This window comes from Chlorocebus sabaeus, chromosome 22 (assembly GCF_047675955.1).
Source record: "Chlorocebus sabaeus isolate Y175 chromosome 22, mChlSab1.0.hap1, whole genome shotgun sequence".
Lineage (NCBI taxonomy): Eukaryota > Metazoa > Chordata > Mammalia > Primates > Cercopithecidae > Chlorocebus > Chlorocebus sabaeus.
The window spans coordinates 73121021-73136491 of NC_132925.1; the positions used below are offsets into that span (position 1 = coordinate 73121021).

The 15471-nt window shown below is 37.5% G+C and overlaps 1 long non-coding RNA gene across 1 annotated transcript in view; it reads left to right on the forward strand.

Moving 5' to 3' along the window:
- The window catches only part of LOC119625876 (uncharacterized), a 123895-nt gene that overhangs the window by 94453 nt on the left and 13971 nt on the right, over nucleotides 1–15471 (forward strand). The window contains exon 3 of the long non-coding RNA XR_005242074.2: nucleotides 6187–6304. This is a non-coding gene — a long non-coding RNA (uncharacterized lncRNA). The remainder of the gene's footprint in view (nucleotides 1–6186; nucleotides 6305–15471) is intronic.

Consider the following 15471-nt stretch of genomic DNA (forward strand, 5'->3'; position numbering starts at 1 on the left):
TCTGAAAACTAAACATTAAAAAAAAAAAAAAATCAAGAAGCCAGCAAGAGAAAAATGGCACCCTACCAATAAAAGGAAAACAATTCAAATGACAGTGTATCTCTCATCAGAAACCACAGAGGCAAGAAGGAAGTGGAACAACATTTTTGAAGCACTGAATAAAAAGAACTGTCATCTGAGAATCCAATATCTGTTCAGCAATAAAGGGATCATCAAGATAATTCTCTTAGCAAAACAAAGAGAATTTGTCACTAAAAGAATGGCTAACGTTTTCTAAACAGAAATTTATGGAAGGGAGGAAGGAAAAAAACTATAGGCAAATATATGGGAAAAATACAACAGACTTTCACTCTTTTTTTAGTTTTCTAAATTATACTTGATGGAAGCAAAAAAAATTATAACATTGCCTACTGTAATTCTAAATGTGTAAAGAGGAACTATTTAAAGACAACTATATAAGTGAGAAAGTTTAGTCAAGCATAAAGACAGACAAGTTTGCAACACTTTACTAGAACTGGATAACGACACCAGCATAGACTGAGAAGTTATGTATGTATAATGTAATATCTAGAGAAACTGCTAAAATAGCTATCAAATCAACGTGAAGTTCTAAAAAAAGTTAGAGTTACCCATAAAAGGCAGGAGAAAAGATGCAAAAAACAGAGGGAACATACAGAACAAAACATAAAATAAGACTTAAGTTCTAAAATATAAATAATCACATTAAATATAAATGGTCTATATTACAACAAAAAGATTCACAGCAAGGATTTTTATTTAAAATGGTCCAACTATATGCTATCTATACAATGATATAAGGCAAGTTTAAAGTACAAGGATGAAAAAGATATGAAAACATTAATCAAAAGAAAGCAGAGACTTCAGGTGAAAGAAAATTAGACACAGAAAAATGTTATGTAATAATAAAATGGTAAATCCACCAAGAAGACACAGCAATCCTCAGTGTGTATGCACCAAACAACAGAGCTGCAAAATGCAGGAGCAAAAACTTACAGAACTGAAGGAGAAATCAACAAATCTAAAATTTTGTTGTGAGATTTCAACATTCCGCCCTGAATAACAAATAGGACGACTGGACAGAAAGTCAGCAAAGATATAAAAGAAACTCAACAATGCCATCAATCAGTATGATGTTACTGACTTTTATACAACAATGCACCCAATAACAGCAGAGCAAATATTTTGTCAAGTTCCAGCAGAACATATACCAAGATGTAATATACCTGGACCATAAAACAAACACCAACACACTTAAAATAATTAAAATAATACAAAGTATGTTCTTTAACCACAATGAAATCAAACTAGAAATCAGTAAAAGAAGGTAATAGGGAAATCTCCGAAACTTGGAAACTAAGGAACATACTTTTAAATAATCTAATGTCAAAGTGGGAGTCCCAAGAGAAATTTTTAAATGCAGAGAATGGAATGAAAATGAAAAATACAACATATCAAAATTTGTTCGACACAGTTAAGCAATGCCAAGAGAAATTTATAACACTACATGTATATAAAGAAGAAACTTCTCAAACGATCTAAGTTCCTACCTAAAGAACCTAGAAAAATCAAAATAAACCCAAAGCAAGCAGAAGGAAGAAAATAATAAAGGTAAGAGCAGGAGTCAATAAAATTGAAAACAGAAAAACATTTCTGTGAAGAAAAAATCAACAAAAAAAGAGCTTTTTTTTAAAACATGAATGAAATTGACAAACCTTGAGCAAGACTTGAGAAGATACAAATTACTAATATCAGGAATGAAACAGGGGATATCACTACAGATTTTGCTGACATCAGAAGAATAACAAGTAAATACTACAAACAACTCTACACACACAAATTTGACAACTTAGATAAAATGGACCCAGTTCTCAAGAAACACAGAATATCACAACTCACTCAATATGAAATAGATCAGTTGAATAGACCCAAAATTTAAAGGAATTGAATTTGTAATGGAAAAGTTTCAGAAAACATACGTGACTCCCAAGTTGAGGTTTATTCCCAAGATACAAGGTTGGTTCAATATTCAAAAATCAATCACTGTAATCTGAAATATTAATAGGCTAAAGAAGAAAAATTACATGATCATATCAATTGAGGCAAAAAAGGGATTTGACAAAAGTGCCCACAGAACATGTACCAAGATGAGGTATACCCTGGGCCATTAAACAAACACCAACAATTAAAAGAATTGAAGTCATACAAAGTATGTTCTATGACCACAATGAAATCAAATTAGAAATCAATAAAGGAAAGGTCATGGGGAAATCTCCAAAACTTGGAAACTAAAGAACATACTTTGATTTGACAAATTTTGACATGTATCATGAGAAAAATTCTCAGAAAAATAGGAGTAGAAGGAACCTCTTTAATTTGCTAAAGAGCATCTACAAAAAAAAACGTACAGCTGGCATTATACTTAATGGAGAAAGACTGAGTATTTTCTCCCTAAGACTGAGAACAAGACAAGGATGCTCATTCTCATCACTCTTTCAACATTGTACTGTTAACTTCTAGCCAGTATAGTAATGGGAGGAAAGGAACAAAGATTAGAAAGGAAGAAATACAACTGTCTCTATTTGCAGATGACATGATTGTCTACATAGAAAATCTCAAGGAGGCCAGGCACAGTGGCTTATGCCTATAATCCTAGCACTTTGGGAGGCCAAGGTAGGTGGATCATCTAAGGTCAGGAGTTCGAGACCAGCCTGGCCAACATGGCGAAACCCCATCTCTACTAAAAATACAAAAATTAACTGGACATGATGGCACACACTACTTAGAAGACTGATGCAGGAGAATTGCTTGAACCCAGGAGGCAGAATTTGCAGTGAATTGAGATCACACAACTGCACTCCAGCCTGGGCAATAAAGCAAGACTCCATCTCAAAAAAATAATAATAATAATAGAAAAAAGAAAGAAAATCTCAAAGAATCTACCAAAACACTTCTACCACTAAGAAGTGAGTTTAGCAAGGTCACAGAAGACAAGATAAACATACCAAAAAAAATTACATTTCTATATACTAGCAGTGAACACATGAATATTGAAATTAAAAATATAATACCAATTATAACCACAAAAAAATTAAAAAACTGTATAAAATATGTATAGGACTTATATGCTGACAAATACAAATGCTGACGAAAGAAAGCAAAGATCTAAATAAATGAAGAGACATACTATATTCATGGATGAAAGGCTCAACATAGTAAATATGTCAGTTCTTCCCAAATATTATACAGGTTTATTGCAATTCCTGTCAAAATCCCAGCCCAGGTCAGGCACAGTGGCTCATGCCTGTAATCCCAACACACTGGGAGGCCAACGCTAGGGGGTTGCTTGAGCCCAAGAGTTCAAAGCCAGCCTAGGCAACATGGTGAGACCCTGTCTCTAAAAAAAAAATTTTTTTTAATGAGTCAGGCATAATGGCACTTGCCTGTAGTCCTAGCTACTCAGAAGGCTGAGTTAGGAGGATCATTTTAGCCTGGGAAGCCAAAGCTGCAGTAAGCCATGACCAATGATTATACCACTGAACTCCAGCCTTGGCAACAGAGTGAGACCCTGTCTCAAAAACCTGAAAACCTCAGCACATGTTTTGTAGGTATAGATAAGATTATTCTAAAATTTGTATGTAGGAACAAAGAAACTAGAATAGCTAAACTAATTTTGAAAAAGAATAGGTAAGAATAATCAATCTGCCCAATTTCAAAACTTACAAAATAGCTACAGTAATCAAAACTGAGCAGTATTGGCTAAGGAATAAACGTGTAAATCAATGAGACAGAATACTGAACCCAGAAATAAATCCATGCAAATACACCCAACTCATTTTGACAAAGGCATAAAAACAATTCCGTGGAGAAAAGATGGACCCAGGCTCACTCCTATAATCCCAGCACTTTGGAGGCTAAGGTGGGAGGATCACTTGAGCCTAGGAGTTGGAGACCAGCCTGATCAACACAAGGAGACTTCGTCTCTACAAAAAATGAAAATAAAAATAAATTAGCTGGGCATGATGGCACACACCTGTGACTCCAGCTACTTGGGATGCTGAGGTGGAAGGATCACTTGAGCCTAGGAGGTCAAGGCTGAATTGAGTGGTGTTCACACCACTGCACTTCAGCCTAGGCAGCAGAGTGGGATCCTGTCTCAAAAAAAAAAAAAAAAAAAAGGCCTTTTCAACAAATGGTGCTGGAGGAGGTGGACTTCCATAGGCAAAAAACTGACCTTCAACCTAAACTCCATACCTTCTACAAAAACTAACTTGAAATGGATCACAGACTTAAATGTTAATCTATAAAATAATACTTCACAAAGAGGAGAAAATCTTTGGGATCTATGGCTAGACAAAGAATTCTTAGACTTGACACCAAAATTATGATCCATGAATTTTTAAAAAAGGATAAATTGGACTTCACCAAAATTAAAAAACTTTTACTCTGCAAAATACCTGTAAAAGATAAGCAACAAACTGAGGGAAAATATTTGCAAAGCACCATCTAACAGAGGTCTAGTATCTAGACTATAAAAGAATTATCAAAACCCAAATAGAAAAAGCAAACAAGCCAATTAGAAAATGGGCAAAAGACAGAAATAGACATTTCCCTGAAGAAGATATACTGATGGCAAGTAAACACATGCAAGGATATCACCATCATCAGACACTAGGGAAACACAAATTAAAACTACAATAAGCTATCACTGGCCACCTATCAGAATAACTAAAATAAAAAATAGTGACAACACCAAATACTGACAAGCATGTAAAGAAACTAAATCACTCAAACATTACTGGTGGGAATGTAAAATGGTACTGTCACTCTGGAAAACAATATAGCACTTTTCCAAAAGGTTGCATACTATATCATTCCACTTATTTAATATTCTTCTATTGAGAATATTATAAAAATGAAAATCAAATTTCTGGTTGCCCGTAGATAAGGAAAGGATAGGGACAAGAGAGAAGTGGGTATGGCTATAAAAAGACAGCATAAGGGATTCTTGAGTTGGTAGAAATGTTCTCTACCTTGAATGTATCAATGTCAATCTCATAGTTGTGATATAATAGTAAAATTTTGCAAAAGAGTACCATTGAAGGAAATTGGGTACAAGGTACGCTGAACCTCTCTGTACTACTTCTTACAGCTGCATGTGAATCTACAATGATTTAAAAATAAATCATTAAATTTCTTAAAATGCATGTTATTTCTTTTAGGTCTTCTGCACGAATGACTTGTAATTCCATGAACTTTTATATATGATTAAGGACTACTTAATAGTAACCTGTTAAGTGAGTTATTCAGAATTCCTAAAACTTGATATTCATTAATTGAAACTAAAAGATTACTTTGGCTCTTAATTCTGAATTCTACTAAGAAAGCTGTCTCCTAGGCAGATTTCCACAGAGCTGTGAAGCTCTTTCTGTGTATGTGGGCTCAACTGATCATTGGAACCACTTTTGGGGGTGGTATACATCGTACTTTGCTATCTTACTGGATTGCAATTTTCAGTGTCTCCTAGTGGTGGTTTGTTTTGTTTTGTTTTGTTTTTACCTGAAATTAATCTTGGTTTAGCTTCACAATTATTAATTAAGTTCATTGGGATTGTTTGCTTAACCTCACAGTTAAGAAATTCCTATTCATATGAGCAGTATGTTTAGCCTGTAACTTTCCAATAACTAAACTTGCACACATCTCACATGTTGTGACTCAAAATGGGTCATCCTTACCTACGTTGCTAAAACAGATGTACATATAATCCCAAAAGAATTTGCTTGGACACTGAATCTTTATTGTTATCACTGAATTATTTTTCCACTGGAAAGTGGAGAGAACTTGGGTGGATAGGCTGGGAGGTCTTTTGCTCCACAAACTGCCATGGCAAAAGAAGTATGAAGGCCTTGAGCTTAGACTCTCTGGTTTGTATACACATTTTCCTAGCCGAATTGAATAGCAAGAAGTCCAAGTTGGAGTTGCTAATGAAAGTAGGTATTATGTTATTGAATTAAATGAGACCCAGATACATTGAACATCAAATGAATAAACAGCAGTGTGGACTGTTATGAACGTTAATGATTCTGACTTGCATTAATGTCCAGGTGGAGGGTCTTCCTATTTCAGCCCAAGGATGCACTGTTAAGAATGCAATTTCATTTTCCACAGAACAAAGTGTGCTTTGTACACTTGCTGGTGCCATTTGTGGCTGAGAAGAACTTTCTCGGATTGCTTTGGAATGATGAAGAGTGTGTCTCTCATCCAAGAACTGAAATGATACTTTCAGGTGAGTCCAGAGTCCAAATCCTCAAAGGAGGGATTTAGGAAAGCATTCGAGAGGATCAGGTTTAAACCAAACAATCCCTTAAGAAGAAATTCCATTCAAGTTCTTTCTTTAAAACAGGAAATTAAACAGAGTCATTATAAGGCAAACTCAAGAGAGTGGTAGCACCATCCCTCCCAACTGTTAGTTGCATGAATTTCGTTTTGGGTCATCTGTGAATCGAAACTATTTAAATTTGACCCTGTTAACCACAGCTCTTTTAAAGTACAACCATCAGAATTCTAGGCAAAATGCATCCTTTTAGAAGCATATAATACATCTGAAGTACAACTCTTTGCATAATTATCAAGATTTAAGTCTCCTGCAGTGTTATTTTAAGTATTTTATTAAGTTCATGGGCCTATTCCCAAAACTCTTGTAGCAGTGGACAGGGGCAGATTATAGAACATGAATTATTTCAAGACCCTGGTTGACATACTTTATTAAAATTACTTGATGCAAGCCAGAAAGTGAAACTGGTAAAGTAGGCATTGGTTGGCACACTTTCCAAATGTTTTCATTTTTAAGTTTTCATTAAGTGATTATCAGCAGAATAGCCAGTGCTGTGTAAATGCAACAAGACTGAAATCCCTCCCAGTAAATAACTCTCTCAGTTCCTTTCAACAAAGCCTTCACCCCATGACTGAATTGCACATTGTTCTATATGAACACAAGAAAAAAGACTTCATACACATCTTCTAAAATTCTTATCAGGGCAGAATGTTGGTGCAAACTCCTCTTGAAACATTAAATGATGAATGCTTGAAATTAATCTGGTTTTATTGGAATGTTTTTTCTGTGATGTGAAAATGAGGGATTTGGACAAAACTGTTCAGTTCAATCAAGGTCTTCACTTGTTTGATTCAGTGAAATGTTCCCTAACTCTGTTGTCCCCAACCTTATTGGCCCCAGGGACTGGTTTCATGGAAGACAATTTTCCCACAGACCAGGGGTGAGGGATCATTTTGGGATGATTCAAGCGCATTGCATTTATTGGGCACTTTATTTCTATTATTATTATTACATTGTAATACATAATGAAATAATTGCATATTTATACATACAACTCACCATAATGTAGAATCAGTGGGAACCCTGAGCTTGTTTTCCTGCAACTAGAGGGGCCCGTCTGGCCGCGATGGGAGACAGTGACAGATCATCAGGCATTAGATTCTCATAAGGAGTGTGCAACGTAGATCCCTCACATGTGCATGGACCTATACTGGTCAGTGACCCTGGGGATTGGGGACCCCTGACCGAAAAGATCTAGAGAAAGGAAGAGATGGGAGCCTGCTTGGCATACTTGAGAAACAGCAAGGGGGTCATCAGTTTAAAGGAGCAGAGTGAGAGACTGGGAAAGCTGTGGGAGACAAGGTCAGGGCAGCATAGGACCAGATGGTGTTGGGCCTCACAGCCCATTGGAAACTGCTGTTTCACTCTGTATAGGAAAGGGATCAAGAGGAGGCCTTGGAACACAGTAGTGACAAGATATGGAGTTGGGCATGGAACCAGCCTCCCTTGACCACAGATCCCCAAATGGAAATAAAGGGCTGTTGGAAAGAGGGGAGGGGAGCAGATGCTGGGGAGACAGCCAACAATGTGCACAGCACACTATTTCCCACAGTGAATGATAGAGAATAAAACAAAGTGTGTTTTTGAAACCAGGAATACTCACACATGTGTGACACATACACATACACATACAGAGAGAGAAAGAAATTTTACATCCCAAATACCTTTGTAGCGATGACAAAGTGAACAAAGTACAGAGACAAAAGAATTGAACATCACTGAAGTGCTTTGATCAAGACTAATTATTATTATTTTTAAATTAGGGTCACTTTGAAAAGTTCAGACTCCTTAGGAGTTTATCTTGTTGGTTCCATCTGTCCACTGTTTCAAGAAACAGTCTGTTTTGGCAGCTAACTTTGTCTACAATTCTTACATAAAATATGTTAAACATCTGTCCCTGATCAACTTAAATATCACTGCCTTTATTGCATCTACTGCTGGCCCATCAGAATATAAGTGTATATAAGAGAAGGGTTTTTTTTTTCCACCCAGTCTTAAGAACTGCATCTTTGCAGCATAATCATTCTCTGAGGACTGAAAGGAAACATTTCTAAGTATGACAATTATTTATAGATATTATTAATTTGGGGACCACATGGGATGAATTGGGCCCAATGCCTATTTAAATATATGTCCACCCTCATTTGCAGCTGATAGCTTGGAGATTTTTTTTTTCTTTTTTGTCAGCCAAGACATCACTCAACCCATCTTCCGTTAAAGAATTAACTTCCATCAGTATAAATGTGCCTACCAACGTGGGTTTCCACCCAGCCGTCATTCACACTCCGAAGACAGCCCCTTAGGAAAGGTTCTCTCTACACACAGCACCACCAATGCTGTCCATGATTAAGATCTACTGTGTGCCAGGTACCAGACTGAGCTCTTCACCTACAATAGTCCAGTTTCACCCCTTATAACTGTGTGACCTTGGGTAATGTGCTTTTCATCTCTGTGCCTCAGCTTCTTCATCTGTAAAATGGGGAGAAACTCAGAGGGTGTTGTGAAGATCAAATGAGTTAATGCATGTTAAGATAGTAGCACATCATAAGCACTAAATGTGTAGCCTGTTAATTATCTAATTTAAAAATCCTCACAACAAATTTAGGGGTGAACACCATCATGTTCTCCATCGTATTGATTAAGGGGAAGAGAAGATAAATAACAATAGGAATAATTATAAATAATGCTAATAATTGGGCTAAGCAAGTTAGGTACATTATCACTAGTGGTGATACATTATCACCATTATAATGGTGACAGTCCTTTCCTAAGGGGCTAGTTGGGGAGTGTCAATGACGGCTGGGTGGAAATCCTACATTGGTTGGCATATTAGTACTGATGGAAGTTAAATATTTCATGGAAGATGGGTTGAATGATGTCCTGGCTGATAAAAAGAAATATCTCCAAGCTATGATAATGTATATTAATGTTATCATAGCTTAGACTCTATGTTAATGTCACATGGCTGGATTGACAGAACCAAGATTCAAACCCAGGTCTTCTGACAGGAATATCTGTGCTCATTCTGTTATACCAGGCTATCTCCATCCTTCAAGAGTTTTGTCTACATGGTAGAAGTCAAGTTTAAATATAATTCTAAATCAATTCTAAAACCCTACTAAATTGGCCAGTGAATTATGAAAACCTTTGTTTTTGTCAAGTGAACAAATCAGTAAATCTGTCATCGTGATTTCTTTTTACTGTTTTACTAAAACTAACTTCTTTTTTTCAAATGCTGTGAGGTTAATTTTATTTCCTCTTTTGGTTAAAAAGGTAAAGTTATCAAACAATGGACTTCAAAGTTTTTTTTGATATTAAAGCCTATCTCAGGAAATGACTTGGCTTTGAGAGGATGGGCAGTCCCTGTACACCAGAGCCAATATTTTCTTACCTAAGCAACAAGATTCAAAGCAATACAACACTGAATGCAAGCATGGCCTAGAACCATGTTTCTTATAGGGAGGTTCAAGGATGATCCTGCATCAAATAAACTGGGCTGGTGCTTAGAAAAGGCGCAAATTGCTGGGGCAGACTGACTGAATCTAGTGATTTCAGAGTAAGAGATAGCCATCTGCATTTTTACTAGTTCATCTTGTGATCCCTATGCACAACACAGGTTGGAACAATAGCTTTACATATATGACCTCCTCGTTCTCATAATCTTTATGCCTGAGTACAGCTATTTTATTTTGTTTCACAAATAATCCTATTGGACTTCAATAAAGTAGACACATAATTATAAAAATAATCCTCATCAAGGCAGAATTTGCAAATGAGCAGCTTATTTCTTTTACTATTTGGGGAACAGTGTCTTATTTCAATCATAAATCTGGCCAAGGAATCTACTTTAAAATAAGTAGTCAAATAAAATAAAATAAAAAATACTTATATCTTCTACAATTTCTGATACATTCTCAGATATAATCTCTTCAACTTCCCCACTTCCTTCCTTCCTTCCTTTCTTTTTTTTTTTTTTTTTTTTTTTTTTTTTGGAGATAGAGGCTCACTCTGTCACCCAGGCTGGAGTGCAGTGGCACGATGTCTGCTCACTATAACCTCCACCTCCCTCCCAGGTTCAAGCTATTCTCCTGCCTCAGTCCCCCAAGTAGGTGGGACTACAGTTGTGTGCCACCATATTCAGCTATTTTTTTGTATTTTTAGTAGAAATGAGGTTTCACCATATAGGTCAGGCAGGTCTCAAACTGATCTGCCCACCTCGGCCTCCCAAAGTGCTGGGATTACAGGCATGAGCCACCGCACCTGGCCATTCCCATCATTCTTTCTAATCTATCCTTCTAACAACCTAAAATGAGAACTTACCATTTTTTCCTGTATATCTCTTAACCCCTTTTCTGGTTAATGTTCTCAAATCTACTTTCCAGTTTACTAATTTTTTCCTTAACTATATCCCATCTGCTATTTAATCTATTTATCACATTTTTAATGTAATGATAATTTTCATTGCTAAAAGACTTATGTGCATGTTTTTTAAGCCTGTAGGTTCTTTTTTCATAATTTCCTATTTTTCACTATAGTTTTTGATATCTTAAACCATTTAAATCCTATTAATTTTATGAACAGTCATGTCCTTTGCTATTTTTGTTACATTTTACACAGTATTTCTATTTTCTGTAGCATGTATAGTATCTAGTAATCAACTATCCTGAACAAAAAGGTCTTTCATTTGGGGCTTGATAAAGTCAGAAATGAAGAGAATATTTAAAGGCAGAGTGGTAAGTCCTTGAGCTAAGGACGTGGGAATCTGAGAAGGTGTAGGTGCAGGTTTCAGACCTGGGTCCCAAGACCAGACACTGGATCTTACCAATTAAAGAGGGACAGAAGAATCTGGGAAACTGGGAAGGCTGGTCCCTTACTGAAAGGAGGCCTGCAGAACCATAGGCACTGGCTGTGGGGAACCCTGCCCCAAAAAAGTCATTCGTGTTTTGGAAACCTATCAAATCACTTTGCACAATGATTCCTTCATAGAGAAGATAAGAATTTTTCAAGAAGATGGCTTTAAAAATGACAAGTACAGGCCAGGCATTGTGGCTCATGCCTATAATCCCAGCACTTTGGGAGGCTGAGGTGGGCAGAGCATGAGGTCAGGCATTCAAGACCAGCCTGGCCAACATAGTGAAACCCTGTCTCTACTAAAAATATAAAAATTAGCCAGGCATGGTGGTGTGTGCCTGTAATCCCAGCTACTCGGGAGGCTGAGGCGGGAGAATTGCTTGAACCTGGAGGCAGAGGTTGTGGTGAGCCAAGATCGTGCCACTGCACTCTAGCCTGAACAACAGAGTGAGACTCCATCTCAAAAAAATAAAAAAATAAAAATGACAAGTACAAACATTTTCCACTGAAACTATAAATTCCCACAACTAATTGGAAGGCAGCAAAGAATAGCGTAGTTAAAGGCATCATTTACAAGGGAGAAAAATCTAGGTATGAATGTTGATTCCACCTTCCTGCCTGTGTGACCTTTGATAAATTTCTTAACTGCTCTGTGCCTCCCATTCCTCCTCTGTAACGTGGGAATAGTAATAGTCTCTCCCTATACTTGTCCAGATATGCTATGTTATTTCCATGATAACCTCACAAAATCAGTGACTTAGCACACAAAACAGTTTATTTCTCACCCACACTTCATGTCGCTCACACATCAGTAATAGGCTGTATTCCTTGCTATCATCACTCATGGCCCCTGCCCAACAGAAGTTCAATCTCTGTGCTTCCATAGTCGCCATAGAAGAGGACCAGAGAGCACTGTGTTGTCTCATACTGGCAATTCAGTGCTTCCGCTGGAAGTGACCCACATTACTAACACTCTTATCTCATTGGCCAAATAAGTCACATGTCCCCACCTAACTTCAAAGAAACCAAGAAGTGCAGTCCTACTGATGCAGGACAGTCGAGCACCAAAATTAGGACTTGGCCTGGGAGGGTTCTTGGCTTTTCCCAGGAAAGAATTCAAGAGTGAGCCAGTGGTGTTAGACAGCAACTTTTATTAAAGCAGCAGTGTACAGCAACAGCAAAGGGACTGCTCTGTGCAGAGCAGGGCTACCTCGTAGGTAGTGTGTCCGGAGTAGCAGCTCAAAGACAGTTCTGAAGTCATATTTATACCCACTTTTAATTACCTGCAAAGTAAGGGACAGGTTATGCAGAAATTTCATGGAAAGGGGTGGTAACTTTTGGTGTTGCCGTGGCAGTGCTAACTGACATGGAACACTGGAGGGCATGTATTATGGAAAGCTACTTCTGCTCTGTCCTTGTTTTAGCTAGTCCTCAGTTTGGTCCAGTGTCTAAGCTCCGCCTCTAACGTCAAGTCCCACCTCCTATCTCACTCCTACACTTGAGAGGCAGAAAATTGTGTGAACCGCCCTAATGACTATGACGCTCCCTCATAAGGGCTTCTGAGGGTTATATGAGATAATGTCTCTCAAAGTCATGTAACACATAATAAATAAATCTTACGTGTTTGTGGTTTTGATACTAATCATAAATCACTGCCCATTGTCAAAAAGACCCATTTTACTTTTGGAAGTTTAGGACTGCTGTATATAATACATAGCAACCTTTAAAGTAGATTTCAAAGGCTCAGTAAAGATCATCACTGCATATTTTTTGGATAAATAAAATTTGTAAGACCATATCTGGAGGACAGAATTCAAACACACAACTAACAATGCAAATATCAAACCCACAGCATTCTACAAATTGCATATGACATTTGTATATCCTGGTCCTGATTAGAACCAAGCTCTATAATGAGATGGTGGTGGTTGCAGAGAAGACAGAAACAATGCTAATGGCTCAATAATTGAGGACATATGATGTGCTGTCTTTGGCTATGCACTTTATGTGCAGCATCTTATTTTATTCTCACAACAACCCAAGAGGTAGGTACTCTTTTACCTTCATTTTATAGATGAGGAAGCAAAGGCACAGGGAGGTCAAGTAATTTTCCCAAGATTTTAGTAGATCACAGAGTATTCAGGAAATATGATGGAAGTTCAATACTCCTTATTGCTCTGCCCTCTGGCTTCAGTAGATTTGGCCTCAGATAGTCATGGGGCCTTATATGGTGGTGGCCAACCAATTAATTTATTTAGATACACATATGTGGAAAACAACAAAAAAGGAGTGTTTTTCCCCCACATGCTTTTGATGTTTTAATATTGCTATTGCTGGGTCTAAATTGAAACTGACCATCAGCAAGTGTCTAAAGAGCAAATAGATGCCAATCTGGTGAAGACTGATCACTCTTCCATTTACAGGGATGCTATAGACTTTTTTCTGGAGTTGGGGCACCCGGCAAAGCCACAGCCAGCTCTGGATCTGTGTTATGAAAGGCAGCTGATGTTTGTTGGGAAATCACCATGTTCCAAGCACAGGGTGAGAACTGCCCATACGTTTTCTCATTTAATCATCAAAACAATCCCAGTACTGTGGCAACTACTGTCCTTCCCATTCTCCAGATGAGGCAAATGAGATTTAAAGGGGAGGGAGCCAGGCTTCAAAGCAAGGTCTGTGTGAGCCCAGAGCCTCACCTATCCTGCCTTTCCAGCATGGACCGTGTGGGGTTCAGGTTAGTGAAAAGAAAAGGGTGGAATTTTAGTTCTAACTTTGCTGTTTCCGCAACTGGCAGTTCTGTGAAGGTCCTTTGTCCTCTAGATGGACTTCACTTTTTCCCCTTGGTAAAATGCAGATAATGCCTCAAATATCTCCTAAACCACCAATCACTCTTTCAACAACCTGGAACTTGTGATGGAAATCAAAAGTCTACTTTTTTTCTGAGAAACACAACCTTGTAGACATTTCATGGTTTTAGTGGCCACACATGAAAAGTTTTAAGGATCAAAACTGTAGTAGTATTATAGAAATGTATTTGATAGTAACATCTGATTCTGTCTTACAGAAGAAAATTCCCATGTTCCACCAAGAAATCTTCTGTCCCCTCCTGGGGTGAGAACTGCTGCACAAAATAACCTTAATAACTTTACCTCTAACTCTAAAATGTGACCAGTTTCTGACCACATTTCTCAATGGGAAGAGCAAAGACAGGGGTAGCTTCTGTAATTTGCACATGGTGTTCCATGTATCTACTGCTTTCTTAATACAAACAAAAGCTAGGCTGGTAATTACACCGAGAAGATAAAGAAAGCATTGTAAGATGTTTAAAATGGGCTGAGAACCAAGAGCACTAGTGATAATTAATAAAGCATATCATTGAATAAAACAGGTAATTAGCCATGATAATGGAAATGTACACAGGATCTAATTAACAGAACTTTTCCTGACTATCTCTTGGGACAGACAGTAAACATTTTGTATTTAACTATCACACCCATGTGCATAATTTCTTAGTTGATTTTGGCCCCACTGACTGGGTAGTAGTCAAAACATCCAAAAAGTTGAGGGCAGTCAAAATGCTGAAGATTTTTGTTCATACCATTTCCAGTGAGCCAAAGACAACATGAGTATGAATTGAAAGTGTTCTATGATATCAAACCAAGATTCTTGTAAGAATTGCTTTCACCTGATGTCTGTGTCAGCAGTTCCTGTAATTCCAAAGAAACAACCCTTCATCCCACTCCTTCCTTTATTCTGGGATGGAGAAAGGTCTTAATCCCTCAGTCAATTGCAATCTGGCTTCCATGAACATTAACTTAGCAGATCTGCTCGGAGTGGAATTTCCAATGACCATCATGTTGCCAAAACCAATAGAAGCCAATTGATATATTTTTTTCTCCTTATCCTTCTTGACCTCTTTAGTACTTTTGACTCTGTTGACCACTCCCTCGTTTAAAACGTACCCTGTTCTGTGAGGCCCACTCTCTTTCTTTTCCTCCTACCTCTATAGTTTTATCTTCTCCATCTCTTTTGCTAGCTCTCATCCTTTTGCCCTCTTTTCCCTTTATGAATAATCACTATGTAATCTCATGTCCACAACAATTCTAATTAAGCTGCTGCTTACTTTACATTTCTGCTCCCAATACCTTAGCTCCAGCACTCAACACTTGCCTCCTGGATTATTTCATTGCCTTCCTAACTTTTCTCCC